General features: G+C 38.1%; 1 protein-coding gene and 1 pseudogene across 1 annotated transcript in view; both read right to left on the bottom strand.

The window, feature by feature from the left end:
- The window catches only part of CTSS (cathepsin S), a 36,135-nt gene extending 28,671 nt beyond the window's left edge, over window positions 1–7,464 (bottom strand). Inside the window, exon 1 of the mRNA XM_019920085.3 lies at window positions 7,446–7,464. The gene's annotated coding sequence lies outside the window, so the exon portion shown is untranslated. The remainder of the gene's footprint in view (window positions 1–7,445) is intronic.
- LOC141279308 (serine/threonine-protein phosphatase PP1-gamma catalytic subunit pseudogene) lies at window positions 5,064–15,078 on the bottom strand (annotated as a pseudogene).
- Window positions 15,079–15,081: the final 3 nt, after the last annotated feature.

Below are 15,081 nucleotides of genomic sequence, written 5' to 3'. Positions count from 1 at the left end.
TGCTTTTTCATCTTGTTTATGGTTTCCTTTGCTGTGCAAAAGCTTTGAAGTTTCATTAGGTCCCATTTGTTTATTTTTGTTTTTATTTCCATTTCTCTAGGAGGTGGGTCAAAAAGGATCTTGCTGTGATTTATGTCATAGAGTGTTCTACCTATGTTTTCCTCTAATAGTTTTATAGTGTCTGGCCTTACATTTAGGTCTTTAATCCATTTTGAGTTTATTTTTGTGTATGGTGTTAGGAAGTGTTCTAATTTCTACATGTAGCTGTCCAGTTTTCCCAGCACCACTTATTGAAGAGGTTGTCTTTTCTCCATTGTATATTCTTGCCTCCTTTCAAAGATAAGGTGACCATATGTGCGTGGGTTTATCTCTGGGCTTTCTATCCTGTTCCATTGATCTATATTTCTGTTTTTGTGCCAGTACCATATTGTCTTGATTACTGTGGCTTTGTAGTATAGTCTGAAGTCAGGGAGTCTGATTCCTCCAGCTCCGTTTTTCTTTCTCAAGATTGCTTTGGCTATTCGGGGTCTTTTGTGTTTCCATACAAATTGTAAAAATTTTTGTTCTAGTTCTGTGAAAAGTGCCATTGGTAGTTTGACAGGGATTGCATTGAATCTTTAGATTGCTTTGGTAGTATAGTCATTTTCACAATGTTGATTCTTCCAATCCAGGAACATGGTATATCTCTCCACCTGTTGGTATCATCTTTAATTTCTTTCATCAGTGTCTTATAGTTTTCTGCATACAGGTCTTTTGTCTTCTTACCTTGCAATCTCATTCTGTACATCACTGCCAAATTGTTGTCTTAAAACACATTTTTAGGGACTTCGCTGGTGGTGCAGTGGTTAAGAATCCGCCTGCTAATTCAGAGGACACAGGTTCAAGCCCTGGTCCGGGAAGATCCCACATGCTTCAGAGCAACTAAGCCTGTACGCCACAACTACTGAGCCTGCGCTCTAGAGCCTGCAAGCCACAACTACTGAGCCCATGTGCCACAACTACTGAAGCCCACGCGCCTAGAGCCCATGGTCTGCAACAGAGAGAAGCCACTCAATGAGAAGCCCGCACACCGCAACAAAGAGTAGACCCCACCTGCAGCAACTAGTGCACAGCAACGAAGACCCAATGCAGCCAAAAATAAATAAATAAATAAATAAAATAAAAAACACCACATTTAATCAAGCTATTTTCTACAAACGCTCTCTGTTGCCTGCTGCATTTCCCCATAATCTGGCCCATCCTTAGGCACTTAATTCAATTTAGAGTAGATTTTTTTAAACTTTCACCCTCTGTTGTAGTCAAGCTGGTCTCATGGGCCCCCACATTGCACGGTCATTCGTGTCTTTCTGAAATGACTCTCTCTATTCCTTGGCCTCTCTACTTTGCAAGTTCTACTTCAAGTATCGCCTTTCCCAGTCTTCTCTGACTACCTCACCATCTTCCATTTCTATATACTTTTTTAAAATTTAATTTTTATTTTATATTAGAGTATATTTGATTTACAGTGTTGTGTTAGTTTCAGGTGTACAGCAAAGTGATTCAGTTATACATACACATATATTCTATATACTTTTTTTTTTTTGAGGTATGCGGGCCTCTCACTGTTGTGGCCTCTCCTGTTGCGGAGCACAGGCTCCGGACGCACAGGCTCAGCGGCCATGGCTCACGGGCCCAGCCGCTCCGCGGCATGTGGGATCTTCCCGGACCAGGGCACGAACCCGCGTCCCCTGCATCGGCAGGCAGACTCTCAACCACTGCACCACCAGGGAAGCCCATATATTCTATATACTTTTAAGAAACAAATTGTACCATGCAGTTTTGAACTTATTCTCTGCATCACATAAGATGGTTTCATCTCACCAGCTGACTTGAGAATACAGGATCCTGTCTTACTTATCTTTGTATTCTGTTTAATACATGTTTAGGCAAAAACAAATAAATATTTATTGGATTAATTTTCTAATTATAATCTTCTACATGTTTTATCTTCACTTCTGATTCATCACCCATTCGGCCATGGCTTCTAAGGCTTTTAGCCTTAGGTTTCTCTGCTTCTTTTGCTCTCCTCTTCGTATATAAAAGTCTGTAAACAATCATACTACAGTATTTAAAAACATTAGGGGAACACATCATTATATAGTCTATCCTCAGGTACACTTAGTGCCTTTCATAAAATTAAAACTCATTCTGCAACATTCTAAACTTGTAAATTGGATTTTTGCACATTAGTTTCCTTTGAAATGGGGCAAACTTGCTGTTGCAAATTTAACTAGAGATTTTTTTTTTTAAAGAGAGGAAATCTGCAGTAGTATAGTACTTAATCTTCTCTAGAATGCTGCCTCCCTTCCATCACAGATGAGGAAACATTTCCTGAATGATATCAAAAAGGAAAATGAAAGCCAAATAAGGAAGCCTAGTGCCTTCTCCAGGTTTTTTTTTTTAATTAATTAATTTAATTATTTATTTTTATTTTTGGCTGCATTGGGTCTTCATTGCTGTGCTAGGGCTTTCTTTGGTTACGGTGAGCAGGGGCTACTTTTCCTTGCGGTGTGCGGGCTTCTCATTACGGTGGCTTCCCTTGTTGGGACATGGGCTCTAGGTGTGTGGGCTTCAGTAGTTGTGGCATGTGGGCTCAGTAGTTGTGGCTAACGGGCTTAGTTACTCCGCAGCATGTAGGATCTTCCTGGGCCAGGGCTTGAACCTGTGTCCCTTGCACTGGCAGGCAGATTCTTAACCACTGCACCACCAGGGAAATCCCCCTTCTCCAGGGTTTAAAGTCACCATCTCTCAGGCTTATGGACCCTGAAAGTTAGCTGCTTCAAGTTTCTTTGAGGAACTATCTTACTTGGTCTTAAAGAAAAGGACTCTGAATTTTAGGATGAGGCTGATGTTAGTTTTACTCTCTGTTAATTTACCCAAGTGACTAACTTTATGCTAGGAATTTAATAACGTACATTATTTTTATAGTTAAGATAGCTCGCTTGTTACTGACCCTTTTGCCCAAGAAGTACACAAATGTGAGATGAAGAACACCCTTAATAGAGTATAGGAGACTAGAAAATTAATTAATTATCTAGTTTATATTTTCTTAAGAAAGAAAATAGGATTCTTGAATCATTGGGAAAGATAGGAATGTTTTAATTGAAAACATACGGTATTTCTAATACTTTCTGTATAGATTATCTGCTTGGTGCATTATTCTGGAGATATTTGATCCCAATAGACATCCCCCATTATCCTGGGTGCCTCTCTCTGTCACGTGGCAATGTGTGCTCAAAGAAGGAAGGTTAATTTTATTAAGAGATCAAAACAAGACATAACTCAGGAGTACTGGGGTGCCACAGATAAGACCCTTCCCCCAACAAATGTATAACAATTGTGACACACTTGTGTCACAAGGTAACACAAGGTAAGTCACAAGAAATTTGTTAGTAATGATAAAGTGTCAAAATTTGCAAGTGACACATTTAAAAATTAGAGTAGATTAAGGTTATCTCTGTAATAACATCACTTTGATATAAGTACACTTCAATATGCTTTCTGGGAGAGGATAGGGGGGTTTATAGATAGCTACCAGAGACTGACATTATTTTGTGAGTGTATCCATGGAAATGTGTCACAAATGTGAATATCAGTCTTCTCTATAGAGGTGGAGAACACTTGAGCTAAAGCATGTCTTTAAGTGTATATTATTTGCCACCTAGCCTCCATTTCCTCTTCTTGTGGCAATAGCATCCTGATTTTAAAATGGGGAACTCGCCCCCACACACACTCACGGGATTAAGAGAGAAGCAACATTCTCCCCTAGTTCCAGTGGTACGTGTAGGTCCCAAGGCTAGCCCATCAGAGCTTTGTATCCTTCTGGCTACAGTGACTAGGAAAAAAAATCTTTGGCTGTGGGAACTAGCAGAAGGAATTGAACCAAAGGCTACTGAGCTGTCACAGAAACTAGTGCCAAAGAATCCCTAAGCCTAACAGTCTATTGCCTTTCTAGGCTCCCAACTTGTACCACAGCTAAAGTTGAGTAGTCCATCTCCAGAAAAGGCATTTACTCCATGCCCACCTCTGGTATAGCCATGGAGAATAAGGACAAGCAAGACCATCTATCTAGCAGGAAAAAACAGGGGCCATGGTGGCAGTAAGGAAGATTCCCACAGAGAACAAATTTGGAGGTTCCCAATTGGCTGGCCAAAAAACTCACTCCACCCCCAGGGAGGGAGTCTTCCGTATTCCTGCCTAGTTGGTATAAGGTATGCTATGGATCAATGATAACTGTGAACTATTTTTTCATCCATTCTCCCCTTTCCAGAATTAGACTTTCACTGTAGTTATACTATTTCTTCTTCTCCATCATTTTTAAGATAGCTTAGATATAGATAACTTAAGTTTTAGGTTGCCAGGCCTCAAGGGGCCATATCCAAACTTGACGAGGAAGACTATATACATCAGCCAAAAATTCTGGTCTTGGAGCTGAACACAGTAACCAGATAAGGCCCTGGGTTGTCTCACTGGGGAGGGAACTTTGGTAAGCACTTTTTAATGTAGGTATGAACATTTTTTAACAACCATTCACCCCTTACTTCCTTTCCAACAGAATTCTAATCTTGTTTAGAGAAATGCTCTCCACAGGGCCATGGGCTAAAATGAAGTCAGAGAGGTAAGCTGGAACCAGATCATACTTGTAGGTCGCTTAAGAATTTTGTATTATATTCTAAATTCACTAAAATATAAGCTCCATGAGGTCATGGATTTTTGTCACTGTCCCAGAACAGTCTAGCATGTTAAATAAATGAAAGTATGATGGAAGGGCTTTGCACAGGGGAGTGATATGACCTGCTTGCTGTCCAGAGAATAGACTGTAGTGTGCCTACAGTAGAGGAAGTGTAGTGTGGAAGTAGGGAAGTTAGTAGTCCTACCACAGAATCTAGGGGAGAAGTGACGGGGACTTAAACTGGAGGGTGTGGGTTGTGGTGGATGTAAAGTCGTGGCCAGATTCATATTATATTTTGAAGACAGAGGGACGGAATTTTCTAATATGGATTGTAAGAGAAGCGGAAAAGACAGGAATAACAACAAAACAGTTGTTATTAAACATGCAGCAATGTTTAATTCAAAATCACATGGCTAGATAATAAAGCTTTAACTAGTTACTAGAACTTCTCTCTTTGGTTCTTTTTTTTATTGTAGTAAAAAATACATAACATAAAATTTACCATTTTAGCTATTTTTAAGTATACAATTAAGTGGCATTAAGTACATTCACAATATTGTATAATTATTGCCACAGTCTATTTCCAGAACTTTTTTTTTAAAAAAAATAGACTTTATTTTTTAGAATAGTTCTAGGTTCACAGCAAAATTGAGCTGAAAGTACAAAGAGTTCCAATATACTCCTCGACCCCACATACTCATAACCTCCCTCATTTAGAAATTGTTCATCATTCCAAACAGAAAATTTACACCCTTTAAGAAATAACTCCCTATTTTGCCCCCCCCTGAAGCCCCTGGTAATACCTCTAGTCTATTCTACTTTCTGTCTCTATGAATTAGTCTATTTTAAATGCCTCATGTAAGTAGAATCATTTGTCCTTTTGTGTTTGGCTTATTTCACTTATGTTTGCACTGTTCTTACATGTTGTAGTATGTATCAACACTTCATTCCTTTTTAAGGCTGAATAATATTCCATTGTGTGTATATACCACATTTTGTTAATCCATTCATCTGGTGATGAACACTTTGTTTCTACCTTTTGGCTATTGTGAATTATGCTGCTAAGAACACTGGTGTACAAGTATCTGTCTGAGTCCATGTTTTCAATTCTTTTGGATGTATATCTAGGAGTGAAATTGCTAGATCAATATTGTAATTTTATAGGGAATTCCCTGGCGGTCCAATGGTTAGGACTCCATGCTCTCCTGCCAAAGACCGGGGTTCGATCCCTCGTTGGAGAATTGGATCCCACAAGCCCAGCAGCATGGCAAAAAAAAAAAAAGGTAATTCTATGTTTAACTTTGGGGGGAAGCTTCAAAACCACAACAGTTGCACCACTTTATCTTCCCACCAGCAATGTACCAGAGTTCCAATTTTTCCACATCCTTCCCACACTTGCTATTGTTTGCTTTTCTTGTAATAGCCACCATAATGGGTGTGAAGTAATATCTCATCGTGGTTTTGATTTGCATTTCTCTAAAGGCTAGTGATGAGCATAGTTTCACGTGCTTATTGACTATTTGTCCATCTTTGGAGAAAAGTCTGTTCAAATCCTTTGCCCATTTTTGCATTGGGTTTTTTGAGTTGTAGCTCTTTATATATTCCGGATATTACTTTTAAAGTCAGATATATGATTTACAGACATTTTCTCTTATTTCGTGGGTTGTCTTTTGACTCTCTTGAGTCACTTTAAGTGTCTCACTTGAGACACTTTAATGCACAAAAGTTCTAAATTTTGATGAAGTCCAATTTATTTTGTTGCTGCTTGTACTTGTGGTGTCATGTCTAAGACAAGGTCAGGAAGACCCTATGTTTTTTCCTAAGAGTTTTATAGTTTTAGCTCTTATATTTAGTTTTTTTAAACCATTTGGAATTAATTTTTATATATGGTGTGAGGTACCACTCCAACTTCATTCTTTTACATGTTGTCATCCAGTTGTCCCAGCGCCATTTGTTGAAAAGACTATTCCTTTCCCTGTCAAATTGTCTTGGCACCCTTGCTGAAACTTAACTGAACATAAATAAAAGAGTTTATTTCTGTATTCTTAATTCTATTCCATTGATCTATAAATCTATCCTTATGCCAGTAATACATGGTCTTGGTTACTACTGTTGGTTTGTAGTAAGTTTAGAAACTGGGAAGTATATTCTTTTTCAAGAAATTTATTCTTTCAACTCTATTCTTTTTCAAGATTGTTTTGGCTATTCTGGATCCCTTTAATGTTCATATGAATTTTAGGGTCAGCATGTCAATTTCTACAAAGAAGCCAGCTAGGATTTTTTTTTTATCCAATAGTATGCATTTTATGACAATAACAGGAACAGATTGGGCACCCTAGGGCTCTCTTTATATCCTAAAGAAAATGAGCATTTACATTATTCATGGGCTGTACTGAATTAAAAAAAGATCAGTTGTACACTCACCCCTTAGACAGGATAAACTGTCCTGGGGTGTACAGCTTTAACACCTTCATTAAAGTTGTTTGCAAAAGGAACAAAGAACTAAACAAAACAAAACATTTTTCCTTGGGAGTGGAGAGTCATTTGCTATTATAACCAGCAAATACCATTTATTAAGTCAAAAATGGAAGGGGGCAGGGCCACAAACACTATTTGAGCAAGCTGACCAACACACATTACAGTTTTAAAAATGAAGGTTATATACTGTATATTATAAGTCCCAACAAAGAGTGTCAAAATGACATCTATTTCTTTGCTTGCTTTGTGATCATACCTCTTGGAGGTGTTACGGGTTCTCGTGGCATCTGGCTTCTTCTTCTCTGCAGGCTTTAAAATCTGAAAAGAACACATTAGTGTTTCAACCACACTCATCATGGCACCCACATTGTCAAACTCTCCACAATAATTGGGTGCAGAAAGCAGAGTGACCAACTGCCTCTTTGCAAAATAAAATTCATATCCATCTTCAACCACCAAATGGGCTCTACATGTAAGATCTAAATCATGCTTATGGAGAAATTTTGCAACCACTTCTGCACCAAATGTGAAGAACACTCCTCTGTCATTTTCACCCCAGCCTAAGACACCTTTATTGGCTTCAGACCACAAAAGATCACAAGGAAGACCTTGATCTGGTACATCAGTTGGTCGAATAATTCTCTGAATCTGCTCCATAGATTGAAGATCTGGTGATAAACCTCCATGACAGCAGAATATTTTCTCATGCACCAAGGCTGCTATCCATAAACAGTTAAAGCAGACTGTGAAAGTTTTCCATAGTTTAATGTTATATCTTCTTCTACATTCATCATAAAATCCATAAATTCTATTGATGCTGGCACATTCACGGTTTCCTCTAAGAAGAAAAAATTCTCGGAATATTTGATTTTGTAAGCCAGTAAGAGGCAGATAGTCTCCAATGAGACTTTCCCCTGTCCACATAGTCCCCAAGAAACAGGTAATTGCTTTCTGGAGGGAAACCACCATACTCAAAAAGGTGAAGCAACTCATAGTATTGCCCATGGATATCACCACATATTTTGAGTGGTGCTTCAAGTTCTAGTAGGATAGGCTGACTGAGAAAGACCTCTCCAGACTTTAAGCACAGTCCTCTGATTTCATTCTCCTGTAGCTACATATTCTTACCAGGCTTGGACCCTCTCACTTTCAGCGGCCGTTGGATGATGCTGTCGATGTTGAGTTTATCTGTATCCGCCATCGCCTTCCCGCCGCCGACCCTGCAGCAGCAGCGCAGCCGCCGTCTCGCGCCCGGGATTCACATCTCCCTTCCCACGCCACGAGCACAGAGATGGTGGTGGCGCAGGTGGCAGAAGCCATGGCTGGATCCGCCCCCTGTGCAATCGCCCCGCTCCCTGCTTCATCTTTATTTCCCCAGAGGAACCACGAGAGCGAAGCCAGCTAGGATTTTGATAGGGATTGTTTTGGACCTATAGATCAATCAATTTTGCAGAGTATTGACATCTTAATATTATCTTGTAGTCCATGAACATGCAATGTCTTTCCATTTTTTTAGGTCTTCTGAATTTCTTTCCAACAGTGTTTTGTAGTTTTCAGAGTATAAGTTTTGCACTTCTTTTTTTCTTTCTTCTTTTTTTAATTGAGGTATAATTGACATACAACATTACATTAGTTTCAGGTGTACAACGTCATGATTCAACATCTGTATGGATTGCAAAATAATCACCACAATAAATCTAGTTCACATCCATCACCATACACAGTTACATAATTTTTTTTTCTAGTGATGAAAACTTTTAAGATCTACTTTCTTAGCAACTTCCAAATATGCAATACAGTATTATTAACTATAGTTGTTATCCTGTACATTATATCCCCATGAGGCAGGAGATAGATGGGCTCCAGGTTAGACATTTACAACTGGCCGCCTATTTATATTTCTTGGGGCGAGAAAAAGACGAGCTTCAGGTCGGACACTCACAACTAGCCTCCTGTTTGCATTTCCTGAGACAGGAGGTAGGTGGGCTCCAGGTTAGGCATTTACAATCAGCCTCCTGTTTGCCCTCCAAAATGGAAGTAACAACAGAAACAGGGTAAATAGCCAGGCTTTGTCTCTTGTGGACACCTTAAGATAACAGTCATGGCACTAACAAAGAGGGGCAAAACCTCGTTTGAGTAAAGGATCAAGAGTCTCAGCTTCCCCCCCTCTCGTTGGGGCAAGGGAGACACTATACATGCGCAGAAAGGCTCCTTCGGGGGTCAAAAGTCCGGGGACAATGCCAGGCCATAATGAGTCTTGCTTCTCCCAGATGCCTTTTCATCGAGATCCATCTAGGCTGAGAGGTATGTGTGCACCTAGGGGGAGGGTCCTGAAACAAATAAGCCAGGGGGGACAGGATTGGCCAGAAGGAAGACAAAGACCCCGAAGAACTGCCCTATATAAATGACTTAATAGCCTCTTTACTGCTTAACTTAACTCACAACTTTTACCTTGTGTGTTTTTCTTTACGTCGACACAGGAAAGAAGACCTTAGGCTATAAGTGTCCAGAGGTGAAGAATTAGATTCTTGAAGTCCGTGGACAAACTTAGTTTGTAAGTATTATGAAGGCTGTCATTGACTCATAAAGGCTTTTCAATGGCATTAGAGCCTAAAGGTTCAGCAAAAAGGATATGTACTGTAAAAAAATAAAATTGCCCAGGAGTATTATAATACCTGTACCACTGTAAGTTAATGGGCTGGACTTCCCTGGTGGTGCAGTACTTAAGAATCCGCCTGCCAGTGCAGGGGACACGGGTTCAATCTCTGGTCCGGGAAGATCCCACGTGATGCAGAGCAATTAAGCCCGTACGCCACAACTACTGAGCCTGCGCTCTAGAGCCTAAAAGCCACAACTACTGAGCCCGCATGCCACAACTACTGAAGCCCGTGTGCCTAGAGCCCATGCTCTGCAACAAGAGAAGCCACTGCAATGAGAAGCCCGCACACCACAACTAGAGAAAGCCCACGCGCAGCAAGGAAGACCAAAAGCAGCCAAAACTAAACAAATAAAATTAAATTTAAAAAAGTTACTGGGCTGTCACTTGTAAGTTTTCATTTACTCCTCACAACATCTATGAAGGATAATGAGAAATAGAGTATATTGTGGTAGCTAAGAGCACTAGGACCTTGGATTCAGAAAGAGCAAGCAATTGGCCAAATCCAGAGCATGAGAGAGTCTACTGGACAAATGACCTGGCTTCTCCATAAAATCAATTACAAGGGAAAAAAAAGTATGTGTGTCTGGGGGGAGTGTAGGGTGAGGAGGTGACTGTCAAAGAATACAGTAGACTTAACAACTAAATGCAGTGTGTAAAACTGTTTGGATACTAATTTGAGTAAATGAACAGTAAAAAGACACCTTAAACAATTGGAGAGGCTTTTAAATGGACTAAATATTAAATGATATTGAGAAATAATTATTAATTTTGTTGGATGTGCTAATGGCATGGTGGTTATATTAAAAAATTTCTGACTCAGAGATGTATAATGAGGGATTACACATAATCCCTCATTATATGAGTAAAGTAGTATCCAGGATTTGCTTTAAAATACTGAAAAAAAAATGAGGCGGGATAGATGAAACAAGACTGGAAAATGTTGATAATTGTTAACACTGGATGATGGGTACATGGCGCTTCACTCTACTACTCTCTCTCACCTTTCATATATATGTTTAAAATATTCTATAACCAAGTTAAAAATAAAAATAAAAAATAAAATATATAAAAGGAGAGAGAGAAACAAAAAAGACTTGGTCTGCTTCCTGGCTCAGCCTCTTACTAGCTAGGTTACCTTGGGGAAGCTATTCGATATCTGTAAAATGGCAATAATAAGGATATGTAAAGCATTTAACACAGTATGGGCTGCATAGTTAAGCTCAATAAATGTTAGCTAATGTTGTTATTATGAAAGAAATATGTAATAACAGATTTGATTTACAGTAATTTTAAAACTTCTTTGTGTCAAAATATCAATCATTAATTACAGTATAATTTGTAACTGAGAACACTGGAAACAATATAGATGTTCATTTACTGGAGTTTAATTAAATAAATTATATACATTTTTATAAGGGAATTTCATGCATCTATAAAAATAATCATATTTCTAAGTCAAGACCTATCAATTCTATCACTTAGCATCATTTGGAGATATTACATAATGCAAACAGACAAGAAAGAAATTAGAGGTAAAAATGAGAAAGAAAATGGTAAAATTTACCTCTGTGGATGATATGCTTACATACTCAAAAAAAAAAATCAAAAGAATCAACTGAAAAATGTATAAACCAAAAGAGAATTCAAGGTAAGGTAGCTGAGTACAAAAACTAATATAATAGAAATCAATAGCTTTCAAATATACATCCAATTAAAAATTATATTGGAAAAGACCCCATTTAAACTGCAAAAATAAAAGATAAACTCCCTAGAAAAGAGGTTAGCAAGAAATGGGCAATATCTATAAGAAGGGCACAAAAGAATACTTGACAAAATATAAAGGTACCTCTTATTCTTAGATAGGAAGGTTCAATAGTATAAAGAGGTCAATTTTCCCTAATTAGAGATATAAATTTAATGTCATCCAAATAAAAATACCAGCAGAATTTTAGACAACTTGACAAGCTAATTCAATAGATCACATGGAAAAAATAAAAAGCAAGAATCTTCAGGAAAAAAATCTAAAAAAAGAGAGTAATAAGAGGAAGACTAACCTGACTAGATATTAAAACATTATAAATGTGTGATACTGGCCAAGGATTGATATACATATTGATGTACCAGAATAGAAAATCTAGAAATAAACCCAAATACATACAGGAATGAAATAAATTTGTTGCCCACATATCCATACAAAAGGAAGTTCTAAGGGATGTTCTTTAGGCAGAAAGACAAAAAAAAAAGAAATCAAAATAATAGAAATGTGTAAATTTGCCTAGTTGGAAGTCAGACATCTCTCAAGCTTGTCTTTGGTCTTTACAAAGCTCAACAAAAACTACTTGCAGATTATCGAATGTGGTCTCTCATGCCTATACATTTCAGTATACTGTTCTTTGTGTCTGAATGCCATTTTACAGCTCCCAATCTGCCAAACCCATACCCAAGCTTCAAAAAAGTTCAGGAGTCATTCTTCCATTAAGTATTCTTTCTTTGAGAAGAAATAGAGTATGTGCAGTGTCTCCTAAATGTTGATTTTCCAATTTCTTGCATCTCCATTTTGTTCTTCATCTGTTATTTGTTCTTTACACCACTGCCAGAGGAATACTGCTAAAATATAGATCTGATAGTGTCTTTCTCCTACTAAAAAATATTTGATGCCCACTAAATGCCTGAGTGTCTATAAAATAAAATATGAACTTCTAGGGACATGAGAGGCTTTCAAGGCCTTCCAGGACTCACCTCCAACCTACTTTCTGTCCTCAGCTCTACCATGTATATGAATGTGCACCCTATATTTAGAGCCACTGCAGCTCTTACCATTCACACACACAGCTTTCTTGGTGCCTTTGCTCACCCAGATCCTTCAGCCTGATATGCCGCCCTCCCTCCTCTAACCCTACTCCTCACCCCCAACCCAAATCTCTCCAATCCCTCATCCACTCCAATCCCTAATCTTCTCTGCTCACTGAGATTTTTCAAAGCTGTTTTCAATGAAACCACATCTAAAATCGATTAAGAATGACTCATTCCTGAGCTTCCATAATTCATGTTTATTTTATTATGGTTGATATTATTAATAATATTGATATCAGTTGTTTATATGCCTGTCACTAGTCTATAACATTCATAGAAGTCAGGGCCATGTCTTACTAATTTGTTTCATCCTGGTAGCTTTAAATACACTGCTTACCACATGGTAATAAATACTGACACACAAAAATAAATAATTTTTGCACAGCAAGAAATAAAGTAGCGCCTGACACATGGTAAGCATTCAATAAATGTGAACTCTTTCTAGTGGTAATAACAGATGCTCAATAAACGTTCTGTGAAAAATGGCAAAACCAGTTGTGCTGATTTATTATTAGCCAGCTAAGTTCTTCTAGAATTGATACTGCTCGGGAATCATTATAAAGAGTTTCAATCTCCTCTTTTGGTGATAGCAAAATTTTAGCTTCCAGAACCTCAGAAAGGGCATTAAGATATTTTTCAAGACATAGGTTCATGTGTCACTTAATCTGGTCCCCATACAGATAGAATTAAATATTGAAATACTTTTATATCCATTTAATCCCTGAAACTTAGTATAATTCTTTTTTTTTACATTTTTCTGTTTTTAATAGATGAAAGATTTACAAAATCATAATTAGTCTCCTTCAGCAGCTAGTGTGGCCAAGACAAATCATATCAAAAGTACTTGTCAACTTACTTCCTGTAGACTAGAGGATAAACAAGTCTTTTTGTTTTTTTTAATTTCTTTTTTTTTAACTTTTCAAGATAAATAAAGTATACATTATTAGGACTTTTCACAGCCAAAAATCAGTTTTTCACTTCCATTCCACGTGGAAATTTTTGCTGTGGCTTATTTGTTTTCACAGCTGTATGATATTCCGTAGCATATCTGTTTCACAATATATTCATCCATTTTTCTCTTGCTGTACATTTAGATTGTTCTAGGTTCTTTTCCTCTTTCAAATAATTCTGCAATGCATTCTTCTGTGTGTCTCCTTATGCACATGTGGGAATGTCTCTGAAGATGGGTAAGTACTTCATCTTTTTTTTTTTTTAAATATATTTATTTATTTATTTGTTTGTTTAGCTGCTTTGGGTTTTTGTTGCAACGCCCTGGCTTTCTCTATGAGATCAGGCATCTTTTCCTGTATTCATTGGCTTTTTAGATTTCTTCTGTGGATTGCCTGTTTGTGTCTTTTGCCTAATTTTCTATTATTTGTTTTTATCTCATCAATCTGTAGTTTGTTTGTTTTTACATATACGTTCTAGATACTAGTCTTCTGTTATTTATAGACTATGCCTGTTCAGGTCCTCCAAGAAGCAGACACCAAGAGGGAATTAGAAGTGCAAGACAATTACTGGGGGTCAGTGCTTCTGAAGGGTAATGGGAAAAGGAACAGGAGTGGTTGAGAAGAATCTTTAGACCCCAGTGCAGCTCTTGATACCGTCTCATTGTGGCTTCTCCTTTGTCTTTGGATGTGGGGTATCTTTTTTGGTGAGTTCCACTGTCTTCCTGTCGATGATTGTTCAGCAGTTAGTTGTGATTCCGGTGCTCTCGCAAGAGGGAGTGAGCGCACGTCCTTCTACTCCACCATCTTGAACCAGTCTCTTAGTACAATTCTTAATACTGAGTAAGCACTTTAAAAATGTTGGTTGTAAATGTCCATCAACAGATGAATGGATAAAGAAGAAGTGGCACATATATACAATGGAATATTACTCAGCCATAGAAAGAAATGAAATTGGGTTATTTGTAGTGAGGTGGATGGACCTAGAGTCTGTCAGACAGAGTGAAGTCAGAAAGAGAAAAACAAATACCATATGCTAACACATATATATGGAATCTAAAAAAAAAAAAATGTTCATCTCACTGATGAAACTGCAGGGCAGGAATAAAAACGTAGACATAGAGAATGGACTTGAGGACACAGCGGGAGAGGGGGAAGCTGGGGTGAAGTGAGAGTAGCATCTATATATATACACTACCAAATGTAAAATAGTTAGCTAGTGGGAAGCAGCAGCATAGCACAGGGAGATCAGCTCGGTGCTTTGCAGTGACCTAGAGGGGTGGGATAGGGAGGATGGGAGGGAGGCTCAAGAGGGAGGGGATATGGGGATATATGTATGCATATGGCTGATTCACTTTGTTGTACAACAGAAACTAACACAGTATTGTGAAGCAATTATACTCCAATAAAGATCTATTAAAAAAATAATAAAA

The sequence above is a fragment of the Tursiops truncatus genome, chromosome 1, assembly GCF_011762595.2.
Source record: "Tursiops truncatus isolate mTurTru1 chromosome 1, mTurTru1.mat.Y, whole genome shotgun sequence".
Lineage (NCBI taxonomy): Eukaryota > Metazoa > Chordata > Mammalia > Artiodactyla > Delphinidae > Tursiops > Tursiops truncatus.
The sequence above is the reverse complement of the archived record's forward strand: the minus strand, read 5'-3'. Positions and strand labels throughout refer to the sequence as shown.